This window comes from Dromiciops gliroides, chromosome 4 (genome assembly GCF_019393635.1).
Source record: "Dromiciops gliroides isolate mDroGli1 chromosome 4, mDroGli1.pri, whole genome shotgun sequence".
NCBI classification, from domain to species: domain Eukaryota; kingdom Metazoa; phylum Chordata; class Mammalia; order Microbiotheria; family Microbiotheriidae; genus Dromiciops; species Dromiciops gliroides.
The window spans coordinates 171,341,563-171,360,765 of NC_057864.1; the positions used below are offsets into that span (position 1 = coordinate 171,341,563).

The window sequence follows — 19,203 nt, forward strand, 5'->3', positions numbered from 1 at the left end:
GCTATCCCTGGAAAGTATACTGCCAAGGTAAGTGAACTTATCTATGGCATTCAAAATTTCTCCATTTCTCTGCTGCTTGTGTCAATTGTGGCTTGACAATCAACACCAAGAAAACAGAAATTCTCCCCAGCTAGCACCATATCATCCATCCATGGGAACCACTGGTTACAGCAAATGGGGCTAACAGTAGGAAGGGGGGAGAATCAAAATATAGGTTTTATTTCGTCACCCTTAGGTACTTCCCAGTGCTTCCATCACGTCCTAGCTGCTTGAGATGTCTGTCTGAGTTCCTGGGCATGGCTCCAGCCACCCCTCCGGTCAGCTCAATGAGCCAGAGCTGCTGTTGTAGGGAATAGCAGATATTTTTGAAATTATTTAGTCCAGTGGTGTGCTGATAAATGTTTAACAACCTGATCTCTAGGAGGGGAAAATGTACTCAACACACATCTTGTTTAATCCACATCATTAACAAATGTCTAGACAACAACAAAATGATAAATCAAATCATGATTTGTAATATTTTCCAATTTCTTAGGTTTAAATGTTTACACTGAAAATTTAACAATTGGGGCAGCTACTGGCACAGTGAACAGAGTACTGGCCATGGAGTCAGGAAGACCTGAGTTCAAATCTAGCCTTAGACACTTACTAGTTGTACGACCCTGGGCAAGTCACTTAACCCTGATTGCCTCCCCACCCCAAATTTAGCAATCAGTTCCCTTGAGCCAGTTTGACTCCAGCACATCCTTGATAAATCCAAACTTTGCTATTTCTAAATGAAGAAATTGAAGCGCAGAGGAGATAAAATCACTAATCCAAGGTCATACAGCTAGCTTGCTTTCTACAACCTGGTTCAATTTTTTTGACCAACCTGGGATTTCACATCCCTTCCAGAGATCTAGTATCAGTTCAAAGTTGCTCAAGTTCATGGTAAGCCATTGTAACTCCTCAATTCTTTATTTCTTTTAAAATCTAAACCCAGAAAAAAAATCTCAATCCAGGTCTTTACCAGACCTAGAGTGAACTAGTTTTTTTTAATATATTAGAATTTTCATTTCATCAATCCACCAATAAGCATTTATTAAACTCCTACTGAAGCAAGCACTGGGGATACAATGAGAAAGTCCTTACCAAGGGTGTGAAACATAAATAGAATGTGATTTCAGTGGGCTGTCAGTCCATAGGCATTTCTTAATGTGCTAAGTCCCATGCTGAGCTCTGAAACCACAAAGGAAAAAAAAAGCAATTCCTGCCCCCAAGTAGCTCCCACTCTAATGGAGAAGATAGCATATAAATAAAATGAAATATACAAGTATATAGAAAGTAGTCTCTAGGGAAAAGCCCTAGCATCTGGAAAGTCTGGGAGAAGCATCCTGTAGAAGGTAGGATTTAAGTTGAGACTTTTAGGGAGTCAGGAAAAAGAACTGGAGATGAGGAGAGAGAGTATTCAAGTCATGGAACACAGCCAGCCAGTAGAAAAGCATGAAGAACAGAGATGGAATGTGAGTAACATGTGAGTAACAGCTGGTGGCCAGAGCAGTTTGATGATACTGTGCCTAGAGGAGAATAAAATGTCCAAGTATTGGATAGTAAGGGACCAGGTTGTAAAGAGTTCAGATTCCAAATAAAGAACTTTACATTTGGTCATCAAGGCAATAGGGAGCCAACTGAATTTATTGACTAGGGATGACACAGTTAGACTTATGTTTCAGGAAAATTACTGGCAGAATCATGAAAATCCTCCTAGAGGAGAGGTGTTTGCCCTGAACATCTAAAGGAGTTGGTGATACCTGTGTACATTCTATATGGCCAATAGAATAAACTCCCTGAGGTCAGAGACTTTTTTTTTTTGGGGGGGGAGTTTAGAGGAAAAGACTTTGTATCCATAGTGCTTAGCATAGTGCCTTACATTCAGTATGGGCTTAAAATGTTTGTTAAGTAGAAATGAATTATTACTATTTTATAATGATGGTCTATGTAGGCCAAGTATTTGCACAGTAATACTGCAGAGTAATGACAGCTCACACTTGGCTCTTTGCCCTGCTTCCTGCAGCCTATAGAAAAGCAAGCTGTTACTTCACTAATAGGAAGTGAAGCATATAGACTAATAGAAAGTGTAGCATATAATGCCACCAGGTGACACTACTATCAGTCCATTGGCCAAGTACCTTCATCAGAGGGTATTTAGTGTGCATGCACTGGACACAGTATCCTTATTGCTCCACAGAGGGATTTCAGCTTACAAACTCCTAGAGTTTTCTCTGTTTATATAGTTTGAAGGTCACACATCTCAGGGCTCCTGGATTCTATCTCTAGATTTGATTCAATATACATTGATGAGTATAATATAAAATCTATCCCATCCCATCCTGTCCTATTCTATCCTATCCTAGGATATGACCCCAAATCGCTAAAATACAAAACTCCTTACCTTTGCCCTCAAGTTCATTGAGGACTCAAGGACTAAACTTGGAAAACCTCCTGCTTTCAAATGACTAACTGGATTCATAAGATACAGATGGTTGCCTTTTAATTGGTCACATGGTTTATTAAAACAGAGGAAAATCACCATAAAAGAATGGCACATAGCAAAACTATAAAGCAAGTGCTTTACTCAATTGTCTCACTTTCCAATCCCTCCAACCACCCTCACTGCTCAGGAAATAGAAAGATTGGGGGGAAGCAGTTATGTGTTTGAAATTCCCCAAGACTGGCAAGCAAACAGAGAAAATAGGGGCAAAGTGCCAAGGTTTAGCAATGGCAACCTCCATCTCCATCTTACAACAGCTGACTGTCCCATTTAGTCTTGCTCTGGTCTGGTCTGGGGTTGCTAATCTGCCTCACAGTCCCAAAGCCTTGGCTTTTTCTCCACTCCAGAGCTCTACAATGACCACAACAACTCTCCAAGATATAGCTCAGTTCTTCCAGCATATTACCCCACATGGGCTGATGCTATAATAGTTCAGTGGCCATGGTGGGATCTATCAGTGATAAGTTGCTCCAGGCTCTTTGCCCTGCTGAGTACTTCTAGTCTCAGAAACCTCTCTTCTCCTGACCTCAGGGGAAGAATGGCAAGGAATCATAAACCAGAAGTCTCTTGAAGGGAAAAGGCTTCTTAATATATATATATATATCCATATTATTTTAATTTTCCTGTCTTCAGAAAGCAATGGACCAGCCAAGATGGCAAAGGAAAGGCTGTGAGCTCTTGAACTCATGACACAATTGCCCCCCCCCAACATCCAAATAATGCCATAGGACAATGCCTGGAGCAGTAAAATCCACAGAAGAATGTGATGAAATCATTTTCCAACCAAGGACGGCTTGGAAGGTTGGAAGGAGGGAGCTGCTGTGCTGAGACAGGAGTGGAAGCCAACCCCACAGTCATCCTGACACAGATCCAGTCCCAGGAAGGCCTTGCCAGAGAAAGAGACCCCAAGAGCCTCTGAATCAGCTGCAGCACCAGAGTTGTCTGGAACTAAGCTCTCAGTCTGGTGAAAGGGCTGAGCCCTTGGCAGGGGGGAGATTACAGGGATCTCACCTGGTGCTGAGGCAGAACTTGGGTTTTTATCCCCTCCTGGGAACCAGGAGGTAGGCTTGAGTAACAGTGGCCCAGGTGGGAGAGGGGCACAGGCTCTTTGGAGCTGACAACCACAACACACAAAGCTGTTTGATTAGCAAGTTGATCTGGGGTCATTTATGGATCAGGAAATAGGCCAGGTGAGTGAAGAACCTGCTCCGCCTTAAATCAAACCACCTGAGACCTCCTGAAGCTTGGAATAGTGCAGCCTAGAAAAAATGCCCCACTTTATGGAGCTAAAAGTCAAGTAAAAGAAAGGCAAGATGAGTAGACAGAGAAAGGTGAGGGCCATAGAAAGTTTCTTTAGTGACAAGGAAATTCCTCAGAGGAAGATGTCAATGTCAGGGCCCCTATAGCTAAGGCTTCTGAGAAAAATATAAATTGGTCTCAGGCCATAGAGGTGCTCAAAAAGAATTTTGAAGATAAAGTTAGAGAGGTAGAGGAAAAAATGAAAAGAGAAATTAGGGTGATGCAGGAAAGACATGAGAAAAAAAGTTGACAGCTTGAAAAGCCAAATGGAAAAGCTCTCTGATAAAAATAATTGCCTCAAAATTAGGACTGAACAAATGGAAGCTAGTAACTTTATGAGAAACCAAGACAGAATAAAGAAATCCAAATGAATAAAAAAATAGAGGGCAATGTGAAATATATTTTTGGAAAAACTGCTGACCTGGAAAATAGATCCAAGAGAGATAATTTGAAAATTATTAGTCTACCTGAAAACCATGATCAAGGAAAGAGCTTAGACATTATCTTGATCAGGGAAAATTGCCCTGATATTCTAGAAGCAGAAGGTAAAATAGAAATTGAAAGGATCCACTGATCACTTCCTGAAAGAGATCCCAAAAGGAAAACTCCTAGGAATATTATAGACAAATTCCAGAGCTGCCAAAAAGAAAGAATTCAAGTCCTGTGGAGCCCCAGTCAGCATACCACAAGATCTTTCAGCTTCTACATTAAAGGATTGGAGGGCATGGAATATGATATTCCAGAGGCAAAGGAATTGGGATTACAACCAAGAATCACATATCCAGCAAAACTTAGTATAATTTTCAGAGGAAAAAATGGGAATTCAATGAAAAAGAGGACTTTCCAGTATTCATGATGAAAAGACCTGAACTGAATGGCAAATTTGATTTTCAAATACAAGACCTTAGAGAACCATAAAAAATGGGAGTTGGGAGACATACCTGGGGTCAGGGGGTGGGTGACTGTCTTGTGTTTGAGGGCCCAGGTTTTGGCTGGGATCCCCCTGGGTCCAGGGTAGATGCTTTGTCCACTGTGTCACCTAGTTGCCCCATGATGACATCTTTATAGTTAAATTGAGGGGAGAGGGGAATGCAATTGGGGAGAGGGAAGGGCAGAGGTAGCATTGGGTGAAATCCCACATGAAAGAAACAGGAGAGGGCTTATGGAGTGGGGGAAGAGATGGGGGAGGATCAGGGTGATAAATGAATTTTACACTCATCAGAATAGGCTCAAAGACCTTAATCTCATCAGAGTTGCCTCAAGGAGGGATTAATATACACACCCAATTGGTGGAGAAATCTATTTAATCTGGGCAGTAAATGAGCCTAACACTCATCAGAATTAGCTCAAAGACCTCAATCTCATCAAAATTGGCTCAAGGAGGGAATAACATACACACTAAATTGGGTAGAGTGATCTATCCAATCCTACAGAAAAATAGGAGGGGAAGAGGATAAAGAGAGAGGGGAAAAAGAAGGGAGGGCAGATTGGGGGAGGGGACAGACAGAAGTAAATCCCTTTTGAAGAGGGATAGGATAAAAGAAGATAGATAATAGAGTAAATATCATGGGGAAGGGAATAGGATGGAAGGGAAACAGTTAACAATAGTAATCATGAAAAAGAGAAAAGGGGGGGAAATTGTACAAAAAATATTTATAGCAACTCTTTGTGGTAGCTAAGAATTGGGAATCAAGGGAATGTCCATCAATTGAGGAATGACTGAAGAAGTTGTGGTATATGATTGTAGTGGAATGGTATTGTGCTATAGCAAATGACAAACAGGATGTTCCCCCCAAAACCTGGAAAGACTAATGAACATTGATGTATAGTGAAGTGAGCAGAACTAAAAGGACATTATGCATAGTGATAGCAGTATTGTTCTATGAGCAATTGTGAATGACTTAACTACTTTCAGCAATACAATGATCCAAGATAATGCCAAGGGACTAAAGACAGAGTCTACTACCCACCCCCATGGAAAGAACTGATAAAAGGAGAACTTGTGGATTATACATACATAACCTATATCAGTTTGGTTGATGTCTTGTGGAGGGGAGAGGAAAGGGAGGGAGGGAGAAAAATTTGGATCCTTAAATCTTATGAAAATGAGTGTTGAAAACTACCTTTACATGTAACTGGAAAAAAAATACATGTTTGTTGCACTGAAAAGAAAAATAAAAGAAAGTAATGGACCTATTTGATCATTTTTATGAGTCAACCCCAGATCTACCTGTTGTTTATGCTTTATGTTATCTATTCTTTACCAAATAACAAAGAATCTGTCATGCTTTGTTGTTTGAATAAAGAAAAAAATCATTTTCAGGAAGGGAAGTGGGAAATTCCACCCAAGGCAATACCATCAGGGGTCCTATTGACCATACTGGTGAAGCTGATTCAACCTTATCAGAAACAGTTCTACCTGGTAGGCAGGGAAATAAATCTACCCTAATGCTTTCCTCCTCCATGAGAGGGAACTCATTCAATGCTCAGTCAATCAGCTCATTGCAATTATGAGGAAGAATAAGTCTTCAAATCAAATTAATTAAGGACTGGTTGTTAGCAGTCAACAAACATTTATTAGGTACTAACTATGTATCAGGCTCTGTGCTGAGTACTAGAGATGCAAAGAAAGCAAAAAAAATACAGTCTCTTCCCTCAAGAAGTTCATATTCCAATGGGGGGAATGCAAAAGAAAAGTACATGTACAAGACAAGACAGAGTAGATGGAAGGTCATCTCAGAGGGAAGATTGTTCATTATTGTTCTTTGTCCTTTGTTCTCAAAGAGAACTTTGAGACTGGGGTGATGTCACGATTTGAAATGAATTGGATTTGGGGTTAGCTAGGTGGTGCAGTGGATAAAAGCACCGGCCCTGGATTCAGGAGGACCTGAGTTTAAATCTGGCCTCAGACATGTGACACTTACTAGCTGGGTGACCCTGGGCAAGTCACTTAACCCCAATTGCCCCACAAAAAAAGAAAAAAATGAATTGGATTTAAGTGAAGGAGGGCTGTGCAGAGTCACCAACCTCATTCTCTCTTCCAGAGCCATATAGGTCCAGTGGCAAGATATACATCGGGATGATTGGAGCTAGACCTGGATGTTTAAGGCAATTGGGGCTAAGTGACTTGTCCAGGGTCGCACAGTTTCTGAGGTGAGATTTAAACTCAGGTCCTCTCAACTTCAGGGCCTGTGCTTGTATTCACTGTCCCACCTAGATTCCCCAAGGGAAGATACTAGCAGTGGTTTAGACGAGGAAAGGTCCCCTATAGAAAGTGAGATTTGACCTCAGTCTTCAAGAAAGCCAGGAGGTAGAGATGAGGAGGGAGAGCATTACTGTTTTAAAAAAAAAGCATGGAATACATGTGTGTGTGAGATACAGCAAGGATGGTGTGGCTGGAGTGTAAGGTTTGTGGAGGTGAGTAAAGTATAAGAATATTGGAAAAGTCAGAGGATTCTGGTTGGGAAAGTCTTTAAAAGCCAAAGGATCTTATAGGGACTAGGAAGCCACTAAAATTTGGTGAGGGGTGGGGGGGCAGGTGTGTGTGTGTGTGTGTGTGTGTGTGTGTGTATGAAAGAGAGAGAGAGTGAGAAAGACAGAAAGAGAGGAGGAGGAGGAGGAGGAGGAGGAGAGAGAGAGAGAGAGAGAGAGAGAGAGAGAGAGAGAGAGAGAGAGAGAGAGAGAGAGAGAGAGGTTTTAAACTATACCTTAGGAGGCCAAGAGCAGGAAGCAATGTGAAGCAGGGTGAGAGAAGTTTAAGGGCAGCTGGGACTGATCTTATAAGCCACTTCACTCAATATTTCAAGGTTCTTCTGGACTTTGGCACCTGGATTTTCCTCACTTATAGATCTGCTGAATATTCCTCTCTTTCTTGAAGCAATTCATCAGTGTTGCCTGGCATAGTGTAAAGTGCATTTGTTTTATAATCAGAATATCTGTGTTCAAAGGCTGGTTCTGATGCCTACTACTGTTGCTCAGTCATTTTCCATTGGTATCCAACTCTTCATGGCCCTATTTCGGGTTTTCTTGGCAGAGATACTGGAATGGTTTGCCATTTCGTTCTCTAGCTCATTTTACAGATGAGGAAACTGAGACCAGCAGGGTTAAATGACTTACCCAGCTAGTAAGTTTCTGAAGCTTGATTTTGAATTCAAGTAGATGAGTCTTTCTGACTCCAGGCTGGGTACTCTATCCACTGTGCCACCTAGTTTTCCCATTTGATGCTTAGTCGCTGTGTGATATTGAATGTCACTCAACCCTTCTGGGATTCAGTTTCCTTATCTATAAAATGAGCACATTGAACCTGTGCCTATAAGGTCTTTGATGTTCCTTATACCTGGGTTGGGGGGTGGGGAGGGTTAGTACAATAGAGAACACTGGTCATAGAGTCAGGAAGACAGGAGTTCAAATTTTAATGCAGACATTGTATGATCTGGGGCCAGTCACTTATTCTCTCTCAGTTTCCTCAACAGTAAAATAAAATGGTTGGATTTGATGACCTCTGAAGTCTTTTTTTTTGCTTTAAATCTATGATCCAGTGATTTTAAAGTCAAGATCTCCTGTTTCCCCTAGAAACAGTTAATTTCACTACTAATTGGTATCATCTTTTTGATGGCCACATCATTCACTCAAATCTATAGTAGCATAAAAGCTTTTCCTAAAGGACAGAACCAAAATATGCTCTTCTCCATAGTTTAAAACACAATTCAGTTATATCGTCATTCAGCCAAGTCTGTTGGTTGTATCATCCAAATTGCATAGTAAACATCACACAAACAAACAAAAAACCATAGTAACATTGCTTTCCTTGAAAAGGCAAGCTGTACAGAGGAAAATCAGTAATCAATCACTCTCTAATATAGGACCTCCAGCAAAATGTATGGGGCCCTATTAAATACTGCATGTTCAGTCTGCAGATCTGGCTATAGCTTTGACCTTGCTGAACAGAAACTTGCTCAAAAGTTGTCCATAATATTGGCTTGAGAGCCAGAACTATGTTCCTCAGTTCATGTAGGGAGCTCAGCTGGAGTGAGGGCAACCTGAACATAACCAGAATAGAGAGTATTTCCATTTACACCATCAGCACTGTTTCCAAGGGGCTAGCCACTGGTCATTGGCCTAATCCCTGACATTAAGTACCTATCCTTATGATTCTTGAAGTCAGCTCTTAAACCTGTACCTATATGCTACCTGTAAGTATCTTTCAGCTTAGACTCTTCCCCATCCTCCCTTGGCAAACATCTCTTCCAAACTTTCCCATTTTCTGTTAATGGTACTATCAACCTTTGAGTCTTCCAGGTCTTTAACCTCTGCTTTACCCTGGACTCCTCACTCTTCTTTACTCCTCATATCCAATCAGTTGTCAAATCTTGTCATTTTTTCCTTCCCAGCACCTCTCCAAATCAACCCCTTTTCTCCACTCACACAGCTGCCATCTGAGTTCAAATCCTTCTCACCCTGTGTCTAGATTATTGCTATTGCCTCCTAATTGGTCTTCTGGCCTCAAACTTCTCATTCTTCTCTGTTGTCCACATTGATGCCACAGTAATTTTGGTTACACACAGATCTGACCCATGGGACAATCTTAGTCAACTAACAGCATTGGCTTCCTATTGCTTCTGAATACAATGTAAACGCCTACATTTAGCTTTTAAAGCCCTACATAAACTGACTCCAAAGTCTCTTTCCAGGTTCAATAGACATTACTCCTCCTTCTGGACTCAATAACCTATAAATTGGTCTTATCTCTGTTCCTCACTCCTGCCACTCCACTGCCTATCTGCTTGCCTTTGCATCGGCTATCCCTCAGAGGTGAAAGTCACTTTCTTTACTTCTACCTGTCTCTCTTTTGCTTTAAGATGATCAAGCACCGTCTTCTGTGTGAAGCCATTCCTGATCCATCCATTGTTAGTGCCCTTCCTCCTAAGATATCTTGTATATAATATAGATATTAAAGAGACTGATGTATGTTAAAAACATGTTAACAAATATACATATACGTATATTTATATTTATTCTGCATATCTGTATACATATGTATATATATATCTATATTTGTTTTACTACTCATTAGAAAGTAATTTACAAACACAAACACACACATGCGCGCGCGCGCACACACACACACACACACACACACACACACACACATTGTGTTTTCCTACTCTTTAGAATATAAATTCCTTACCAGTAGGGACTGATTCATTCTTTGTACTTGTATTCTCAGTGCTGCCTTGGGAAGAAGTTGGACTCTCTTTAATTAGAATTAATTTATATGTCTATAATCAATACTATTTCATAAACCTAACCTGACCAATTCTCTTAGAAAACATTCATTTATGTCCATCAATTGGAGAATGACTGAACAAATTTATGTCCATCAATTGTAGAATGACTGAACAAATTGGTGATTATGATGGAACACTATTGTGCTATAAGAAATGATGAGAAAGAAAGAAAAGAAAAAAATAGAGAAAAAAGAAATGATGAACAGAATGCTCTCAGGAAAACTCTGGAAGGACTTACTTTTCTTGGAAATTACCTCTGAAATGTTAAAATATTTTGATGCTCAGAAATAATATACTTTAAATCTGTCCAGCGGGGCAGCTAGGTGGCGCAGTGGATAAAGCCCCGGCCCTAGATTCAGGAGGACCTGAGTTCAAAGCCAGCCTCAGACACTTGACACTAGCTGTGTGACTGTGGGCAAGTCACTTAACCCTCACTGCCCTGCAAAAAAAAAAATCTGTCCATCATATCTCCATCTAACTCTTTGGGCTACAAATTTCACAAAAGCCTTTGGCTATAAACAATGAAATATTCACTGAAATAGATTCTTCAGTTCCTGTGAAACCAGCCTCATTACTCTTAACACCAGGTTATCACTTGTGTAAGATCAAGACAGAAAGAAAACAATCAACAAACATATTGCTTTCCTTTTATTTGCCCATTATAAAGTCCATACTATGTTGCCCTATTTAAGTACTATGAAGAATATAGGACATGGTCATATCTGAGGGGAAGGGATACCTTGCTTTTTAATTGTACCTCAAGTGATTAATATAATATCTAGGGCTTAATCTCTCTCTATCTCCCTCTCCCTCCCTCTCTCTCCTTCTCTCTCCTTCTCTCTCCCTATCTCTTCCTCTCTCCCTCTTTTTCCCCCTCTCTCCCTCTCTCCTTCCCTCCCTCCCTCTCTCCCTCTCTCCCTCTTTCACTCTGTGCTTTTGTTTCTGATCACATTCCCACTGACTAGCAGAGCTTGAAAATAGGAAGAATGAAAGAAACATGTTTAAGAGAATTGAGTCCCAAATGGGTAAGATGAAACAAAGAGAACATCCCCTTGCTTTAAAAGAGTTCAAATATTCAATCCCAGATATATAATGACCTTGCAAATCGCATTATAAAACTGTTATTAGTTTTTGAAACTTCATGGAGATTGGGGGAGGAATCAGCAAGTTGAGCAAATGTCTTAATTTCTCAACAGGTGGATCCTGGATACTACATATGAATGAGTTTAATCTGATTCCTGGCAAAATTCTAGAGGGTTTTTTTGGGGGGTGGGGGTGGCCCAATGAGGATTAAGTGATTTGCCCAAGGTCACACAACTAGTAAGTGTCGAGTGTCTGAGACCAGATTTGAACTCAGGTCCTCCTGAATCCAGGGCTGGTGCTTTATCCACTGTACCACCTAGCTGTCTGGAGTGGATTAATTAAACAGTTGATTTGAGGGCACTTAGAATAGGAAGTTACTAGGGGTCGGGATTGGTTCAATGAGAATAAGTCCTGCCAAAGTCATTTAACTGCTATACGGAGGCAGTATAGCACAGTGGATAGTGAGGTAGTATCTAGACCAGGAAGATCTGTGTTTAGGTACTGCCTCTGATATAGTAATGGTGTGACTCTGGGCAAGTCCCTCAGCTTTTTAGTACTCTCAACAATTCTCTAAGATGTTCAGTTGCAATCAAAGTGCTGACCTGCATTGGTAGAGGCGATTTTCTCGCGTGGACGTACTTTATACCAATTAAGTCATAGGTACACTCCATGTTCTACTAGGATGGTACATAAGGGGGATGATATAGATACAGTATATATTCCATCAAACCATATGACAAAGTCTCTTAAGATCATCTTATGGACAAGATAGAGAAATGTCAGATGGATGAGCGTATAGGCAGGTGGATTTACAATTGGTTCAGCAACTCCAAAATTGGTTCAGCCTTCAAAGAATGTTTTTTAATAAGAATTCCATCAGTATGGAACAAGGCTTCTAAAAGTTATAGTGCAGGGTTCTCTTCTTAGATCTATGCTATTCACAATTGTTACTAATGTAATGGGGGACTGGCCAGTGAGCTTAGTCCTTGTAATTATGTGCAGTGTGTTCTACTGATGGGGGTCTCCATTTGGACTTGAGTATGTCAGTTAGTCAGGCAATAAGCATTCATTAAGCACCTATTAGTCATCAAACTTTGCAGGTATATGCAAGTATTGTTTCTGTTCTATCTACCACATGAAAAAGAGAAACAAGGAGTACATTTAAAAAGACACTGACCACTCAAAGGGGTGCCTCCCTGTTTCCTGTTTGGATGGTGTTCAATAAGAGAGGACAAGCTGCTATGGTCCTCTGGGTTAGGGAGAAGCCCCACATCCATCCATCCATCCATCCATCCATCCATCCATCCATCCATCCATCCATCCATCCATCCATCCATCCATCTATCCATCCATCCAACCATCCACACATCCACACATATGTATATATGTATATGTATTTGGTATATACATACAATAATACATTCTGCATGCATATGTACACATGCATACAGACACACATGCATCTATAATATTATATATAAATGCACATATACATGTGTACATGTACATACACACATATTATATATATAAACTTGGGCTTTTAAAATCACCTCTATGTATCTATATATTCAGGCTAAAAGTGGTATCTGGCTTCACAATGCTTCATGTGAAAAGCATGTAAGGGTTTTTATTAAATGCAAGTTTAACATTAGCCATCAGAGTGATGTAGTTACTAAAAGAGCAATTCAGTCTTATATTTCATTACTTAAGGGATCTATTATTTCATTAGTATGAGTATGTTCTCCACTAGTGAATATGGCAACCTCTCCATGTTTTGGGGGATTATTCTCATGATCTGTAGTGGTTCAATAAAAATCATCACCTTTTGCTTATGAGTGGCAGGAGGAATACTTTAGTGAAGGAATGAAATCTTATGCTCCATTAATAAAGCTAAAATTACATGACTGGCCTCGCTCCCTATTCCCTATACCTTCCATTTTCATAGCTTAGGCCATTCAACTTTTACCAAAAGTTTTGAGTTGCCTTGGCTGCAGTGTTCCCTATATGTGTACCTCACTACTATTTTCTTTAAATTTATGCCCACTTTTTCCACAGATCCTATGAGGATACATAAAGGAATAGACCTCAGGTTTATGTGAGGGAATGTTCTATAACTATTGTTCTTATTATGTCATTAGTAAATGTCTTTGCTAGGAGCTAATTGTGCCTACATGCTGATTGTTAATGGAAGCACACTGGTGGGGACATATGAATTATCGTTTTATGAGTAGAGACTCATAGGGTGCCCTAGAAACCTGGAGAGGAGTAGCCAGCCACCCTCTGGGGACTCAACCCATAAGTAGAAGTACAAGTTGGGAGAGTATCCCAGAGAGGATTCTATATCTATATCTATATCTACATCTCTATCTATCTATCTATCTATCTATCTATCTATCTATCTATCTATCTATCTATCATCTATGTGTATGTGCACAGGGTATCCTAAAAGAGTTACTGAAGTCTTAAGCTTTAGTAGTTATTAAATTTAATAGCTATTATTATGAAGTCTTAAGTTTTAATAGCTTTTAAACTTAATAACTATTAAAGCTTAAGACTTCACTTAGACTTTTGAGACACCCTCTTAATAGTTATTAAAGCTTAAAATAGTACTAAGACTTTGAGGAAACTATATACTTGAATATATCAAAGATCTATGATTTCCTAAATATGATCTCTCCTATAAATGAAGTTCAGTGCTCCACTTAGTAGCCAGTCTTTGAGAATTTCTCAGCTTGCATACTGATGAGCCTCTCCAAACTTAGTATATCATGGTTTCTATACCCAGAGCCTGTTTATTTTGGTAAGGCTTTCTGAAGTGTATGATGCTTGGCAGAGCTTTGAAGAACATTTTAATGAGGCTAATGAAAGGAGGCGAACTTTGGATTCTGATCATTGGTTTATATACTTGTATATAAGGTTATCCTCTTATTCCTCACGATGTGACAGAGACCCTGGACTTTGAAAGATCTTGCCAGCAGATAGCTCTGACTACCAATTTGGAAAGACTTTGACTCCAAGACAAATCATTCATCTGTCATCCAAGAACTAACCTAGCTAAGTTCCAAGAGGCTCATTCATCACTGGGTTGGCCTTAGAGTCATAAATTCTTCAGCCAAATCAACTTTTGAAGGCCATGATTAGGTAAATAAGAGGGCTTGTGATATGATCTGCATCCATGAAAGATCCACAAAAATCACAGATTAAAAAAATAATAAAGTATATCTACTTACACAACTATCAGGTAGCTATTTAATATTATCTATCATTCCTTCCCACTACCTCACCTCACTTCACCCCCCCACCCCAGTCTATAGATCCTGGCACAATTCTGACACTTGGAGAATAATTATCTGCATGTCCATTTTGGGGAGAAACAAAGGAAGCAGTGGCATTTAGGTCATGAGCAAAGGAAGGAGTCACTGGCATATGAAATTGATTGTGGCATAGAAAAGAGACAAACAGTAGGATATAAACCCTTGGGGATGGGTTCGGCAGAGAGAAGGGGAGGCATTGGCTATGAAATTATGAGCTAGGGAAGAATCCTAGGGTTCAGTTGGATGCAGCTCTCAATCCTTCAGCACAGTGCTTAGCAGCCATAAAAAATAAGCAAACAAAAGTCTACAAATCCTTTCCAGAGGTAATGAAAAGAAACTAGAACACATTATTCTAGCCTAGATAAATGCTGCAGTGTCTGGAATTGGAACCAAAGATCCTGGCAAAGAGGACAGTTTAGCAATAGGGAAGGTGTAGGAAAGGTGATCATAAACAATACAGGGAATCTGCCTTCAGGCGCCCTAAAATAATTATGGAAACAAAATCCAGGGTATTACAAAGTGACTATCAACAGAGCAAGAAAGCCTTACTGGGCCAGTAGAGCCTGAAGGGAACTCACAGATAAGGCAGAGTTTCTTTAGTCCTTTTCAGATAGAATAGATTTATATTCAGACTGAGCTCGATGGAGAAGCAAGAAGAGAAATCACAGAAGCATCTTGACCCAGTGGTAAGAACAAGGAGCAAACCGTCTCCTACGAAAGCCTGGCCACACAATGAAATTTATTAAAAGCCATTTTCTTCCTCACCAGCCAACCAATGTCTACCAGGCACTAACATTCTTTCTGACTTATTTCATTAACATTTCCTTCTGTTCCTGGAGCAGTCAGAGCTCTGGGGAATCTCTCCCCCCCTTTCTTTCCCCCTACCCCAAAGGGGGCATTGACTAGGAGCCAGGGTGTTGTCTGCAGAAAGAGAAATTGCAAAACCACAAATCGCAGAAAATCATCACTGCCAAAAAAACGAAAGGAACACACAATATCACGGTACCTCTTAAAAAGCAATTGCTCGTTTTACAGCCCTCGGGATAATTCAGGTTTGCTTGGCAACGCTCTCACCCATACCACCCAGAAGACAACTCTCTTCCACCAGAAGCAGTGGTCCTGATGAATATATTTAGTTGAAAAGAAACAAGACACTTGCATGAAAACATTTCTCGGGGCCTGGCTGGGGATTGCAGGACCTTTGTCTTTGTCTGTTGCGCTGCATTAATTTTGCAGCCCCCAGAGTCATGGAGTCTAGCCTCGGAGTGCAAGTTACTGTCACCGAACAGAAGGAGTATCTCCGCCAGCAGTAGCTAGTATCTGGGTGGAGATCATTTTTCATGGTTACAGATGGATTTCATTCAAGTGGAGTGGGGTCGTATGTGTAGCATACATCTCCCAGTCCATTACTGTAGTTTCTTGTGTCCTCTGGTGTAGATCATAAACTGTTGGAATGGAACTGAGCTTTCAGAACTCCTACTCCAGCCCCTGCATGTTTACAGAGGAGGAAACTGAGGCCAAAGGAAGTTAAATGACTTGATTATAACTACATAGGGAGGAAGCAGCACAGCTGGGATTCCAACCCAAATCCTGACTTGAAATTCCTTGCCCTTTCCACCAGGCTACTCTACCTCTTAAGCAGCTAGGTGGCACATCAGATAGAATGCAGGGCCTGGAGTCAGGAAAGAATCATATTCATGAGGTCAAATCTGGCCTCGGATACTTACTAGCTATGTGACCCTGGGTGAGTAACTTAACTCTGTTTGCCTCAGTTTCCCCATCTATAAAATGAGCTGGAGAAGGAAATGACAAGTCACTCCAGAATCTTTGTTGAGAAAACCCCAAATGGGGTCATGAAGGGTCCGACATGACTGTGAAATGACTGAATAATAACTCTGCCTCTTATAGACATGGATTGTTTTACATAGCCTACTACTGATTTGATTAGGTGGCTTTTGGTTAAGTTTGCTGGTTCCAATTATAATCCTAGTAGGGCACCAAATTATGGTTCAAATCTCTGAAGAGTTGGCCTGATTTGGTGATGGAAAGTGATCACAAACCTCATATCAACCAGTTGTAGTTGGGTTATTCCATTGTTTTTCAGTAACTGAATCACACTTTTTGAGTTTGCGAACATCTACTCACTGATGACTTATAAACAACAGATCCAATCAAGAGCTAGTGTAGAGATTCATAAATGTACATCATGCAGGAAATAGAAGTTCTATAACAGCAAGCAAGCAAGCCTTTTAAATGTTAAGTCTCCTTATCGTCTGAGTGTACAGTGGGTATATTATACATGCTCACTGTTGTTTCAAGATGTAGTTAGGTGACATAGTAAGTAGAAGGCCACACACAGAATAAAGAAGACTTAAGTATGAATTCATCCTCAGAAACTAGCTATATAACCTTAGGCGAGTCACTGGACCCTTTTAGCTTCAATTTTCTCATCTATAAAAAGGGCACCTCCCTCACAGAATTGTTATGAGGATCCAATTTCATAATATACATGTATATGTACATGTGTATGCATAGGTATATATTTATACATATACACATATAGACACAAATATACACACACTGGATGCCACCAACAGTCTTAGTGCAGTTTTAAGCTTTAAGAGTTTAATATAACTTTAATAACACAGGTGATACATACATAACTTTGCAAATCCTAAAGAGCTTCGCTAATTATTATCATCATCAATTCCCCGCTGAAATAAAACTAATCCAAGGACTAGATTCCAAAGATAACCATCGTGATTTTGAGAGAGAGAGATGAGTTGGAGAGCACTTTTAACTGAAGCTCTGGTAAGGGAACAGCCTTCAACATCTGTATTCATATTTTCACATGGAGGTATCTGTTCCTAAAAATCTTGCTTTCTACCTCATCCAAGTTTCTTCCATTCATGCATTATATTTCATATTTCAGTATTTTTTCTCTTTAATGGCATGGCTTTTTTGAACCCATACAGACGTCATCGTAAGAGCCAGAAAATGGAAACAAGGGATAAAGCCAACCTGAGCAACTTCCCCTTAGCAGCATTCTTTCACTATTGAAGAGGCAGAAAATAAAGGTCAATAGTAAACATTTAGGTCACAAAAGCACTCTTGGCAACACGAAAAAACCAGGGTTTGCTAATAAAGTCTAAGACAGCTCTATTGACAGAAACTGTTTAAAACATCCATATGGCTTGATAAAACAATAAAGCCCCCCAATAATATGGGCTGAGATTGGCATTTAAAGGACCTAGTAAATAGAGAAGTCTCTCAAATTAAGTTTAATAGACTTTAAACCTTACAAAGAATTGGGATTTTCCTATTGGCAATATAGCTTGTTGGAAAATAAGGCAACCCCTAAATGTATAATACTGAAAAAAAAAAGAGAAAAGAAACAAAACCAATGCTAGTTTTACAGAGAAATCTTGTGTTATATAACAGGACCATCTCTTATTTAATAGGGATCTATGTGGAGAAGATTCTTCATGTTTTCAAGGGGAAATAGCTCTAGCTTTGATGTGTTAAAATTTGATGACTGGCAACAGCTTTGATTCTCAGAACCAACAACAAACATCATCTTGGGAAATTAATAGTATGCTTTGGCTGATGCTTAGATAAATCTATCTTTGTAATTTGGAATATTTCACACAAGTGGGTTAACACCTTTGGGCCCCAATGGGCCTAATGATGCCTAGCTAAACACTCCAATGGCTGCTGAGCATGCACACAGGTAAGATGGGCAGGATGTCTTCCGGGTGTGCCATCTGAGTAGCTTCGCTGTTTTAAAAATAAAGTTCTTTTAGAGACAATTATATTTCTGTCATTTTTTGGATATAATTATCATCAATTTCATTTTATGAAAAAAATAGGCATTTTAATTCTCAAAAGTAGAAATGACCTACATGAGCTGCTTTACAGGCTCATAAATCTCAAGCCTCAGAACAAGCATAATTATTTCTGTCTTCTAGAATGAGGCAACTTTGGTTGGGGTACTTGAGGTTCTGAGAATCATGGGACCTAGCCTAGCACAGTAACTTTTGAGACAGAACACTGCTTTTCCCAGTGCTTTTGATATTGAAACTCTGACTGTACAAATACAAAATACCCAGAATTACCATCAAGTTATTGAATAAGATGCAGGGGTTTTAAAAGTTAAAAACAAACAGTCGAACTAACATACATATATACATGCACATACATACATATTTGTATATGTATATGTACATATAATGTGTATTTGTATGTATATGTGTGTATATGTATTGCATATATGTACATGTACACACACATATACTGTGTGTATCTGTGTATATGGTATAAATATATGTATGTGCATGTGTATATATGTGTGCATATACACATACACACATATATTTGCAAATAGTTTAAAATCGGGTGCTATGTGGATTAACTGTCCAAATGATTGCCTGCAATTTTTGCTTTTTATCCTACTGCTTTGGTAGGGGAGTTTAATCTACCTCCAAACCCACAGTACTAAACAAAAACAAAATCATATCTTCTGCTTGATAAAATATCTCATCTTGTTAAAGTCCACATAAGGACATAACATATCTGGCAATTTCCCACCAAGACCACATTTATACATCAAGGACTTCAACACACAGGAATGTCAGGCAGCAGTCCTATAAGATTAGTACTCTTTTAAAAATAGAAAAGATCACTATGCAGT

General features: G+C 39.7%; 1 protein-coding gene across 1 annotated transcript in view; it reads right to left on the reverse strand.

Annotated features, from left to right (window-relative positions):
* The window catches only part of LOC122754780 (ankyrin repeat and fibronectin type-III domain-containing protein 1-like), a 237,240-nt gene that overhangs the window by 127,409 nt on the left and 90,628 nt on the right, over positions 1-19,203 (reverse strand). The window lies entirely within an intron of this gene.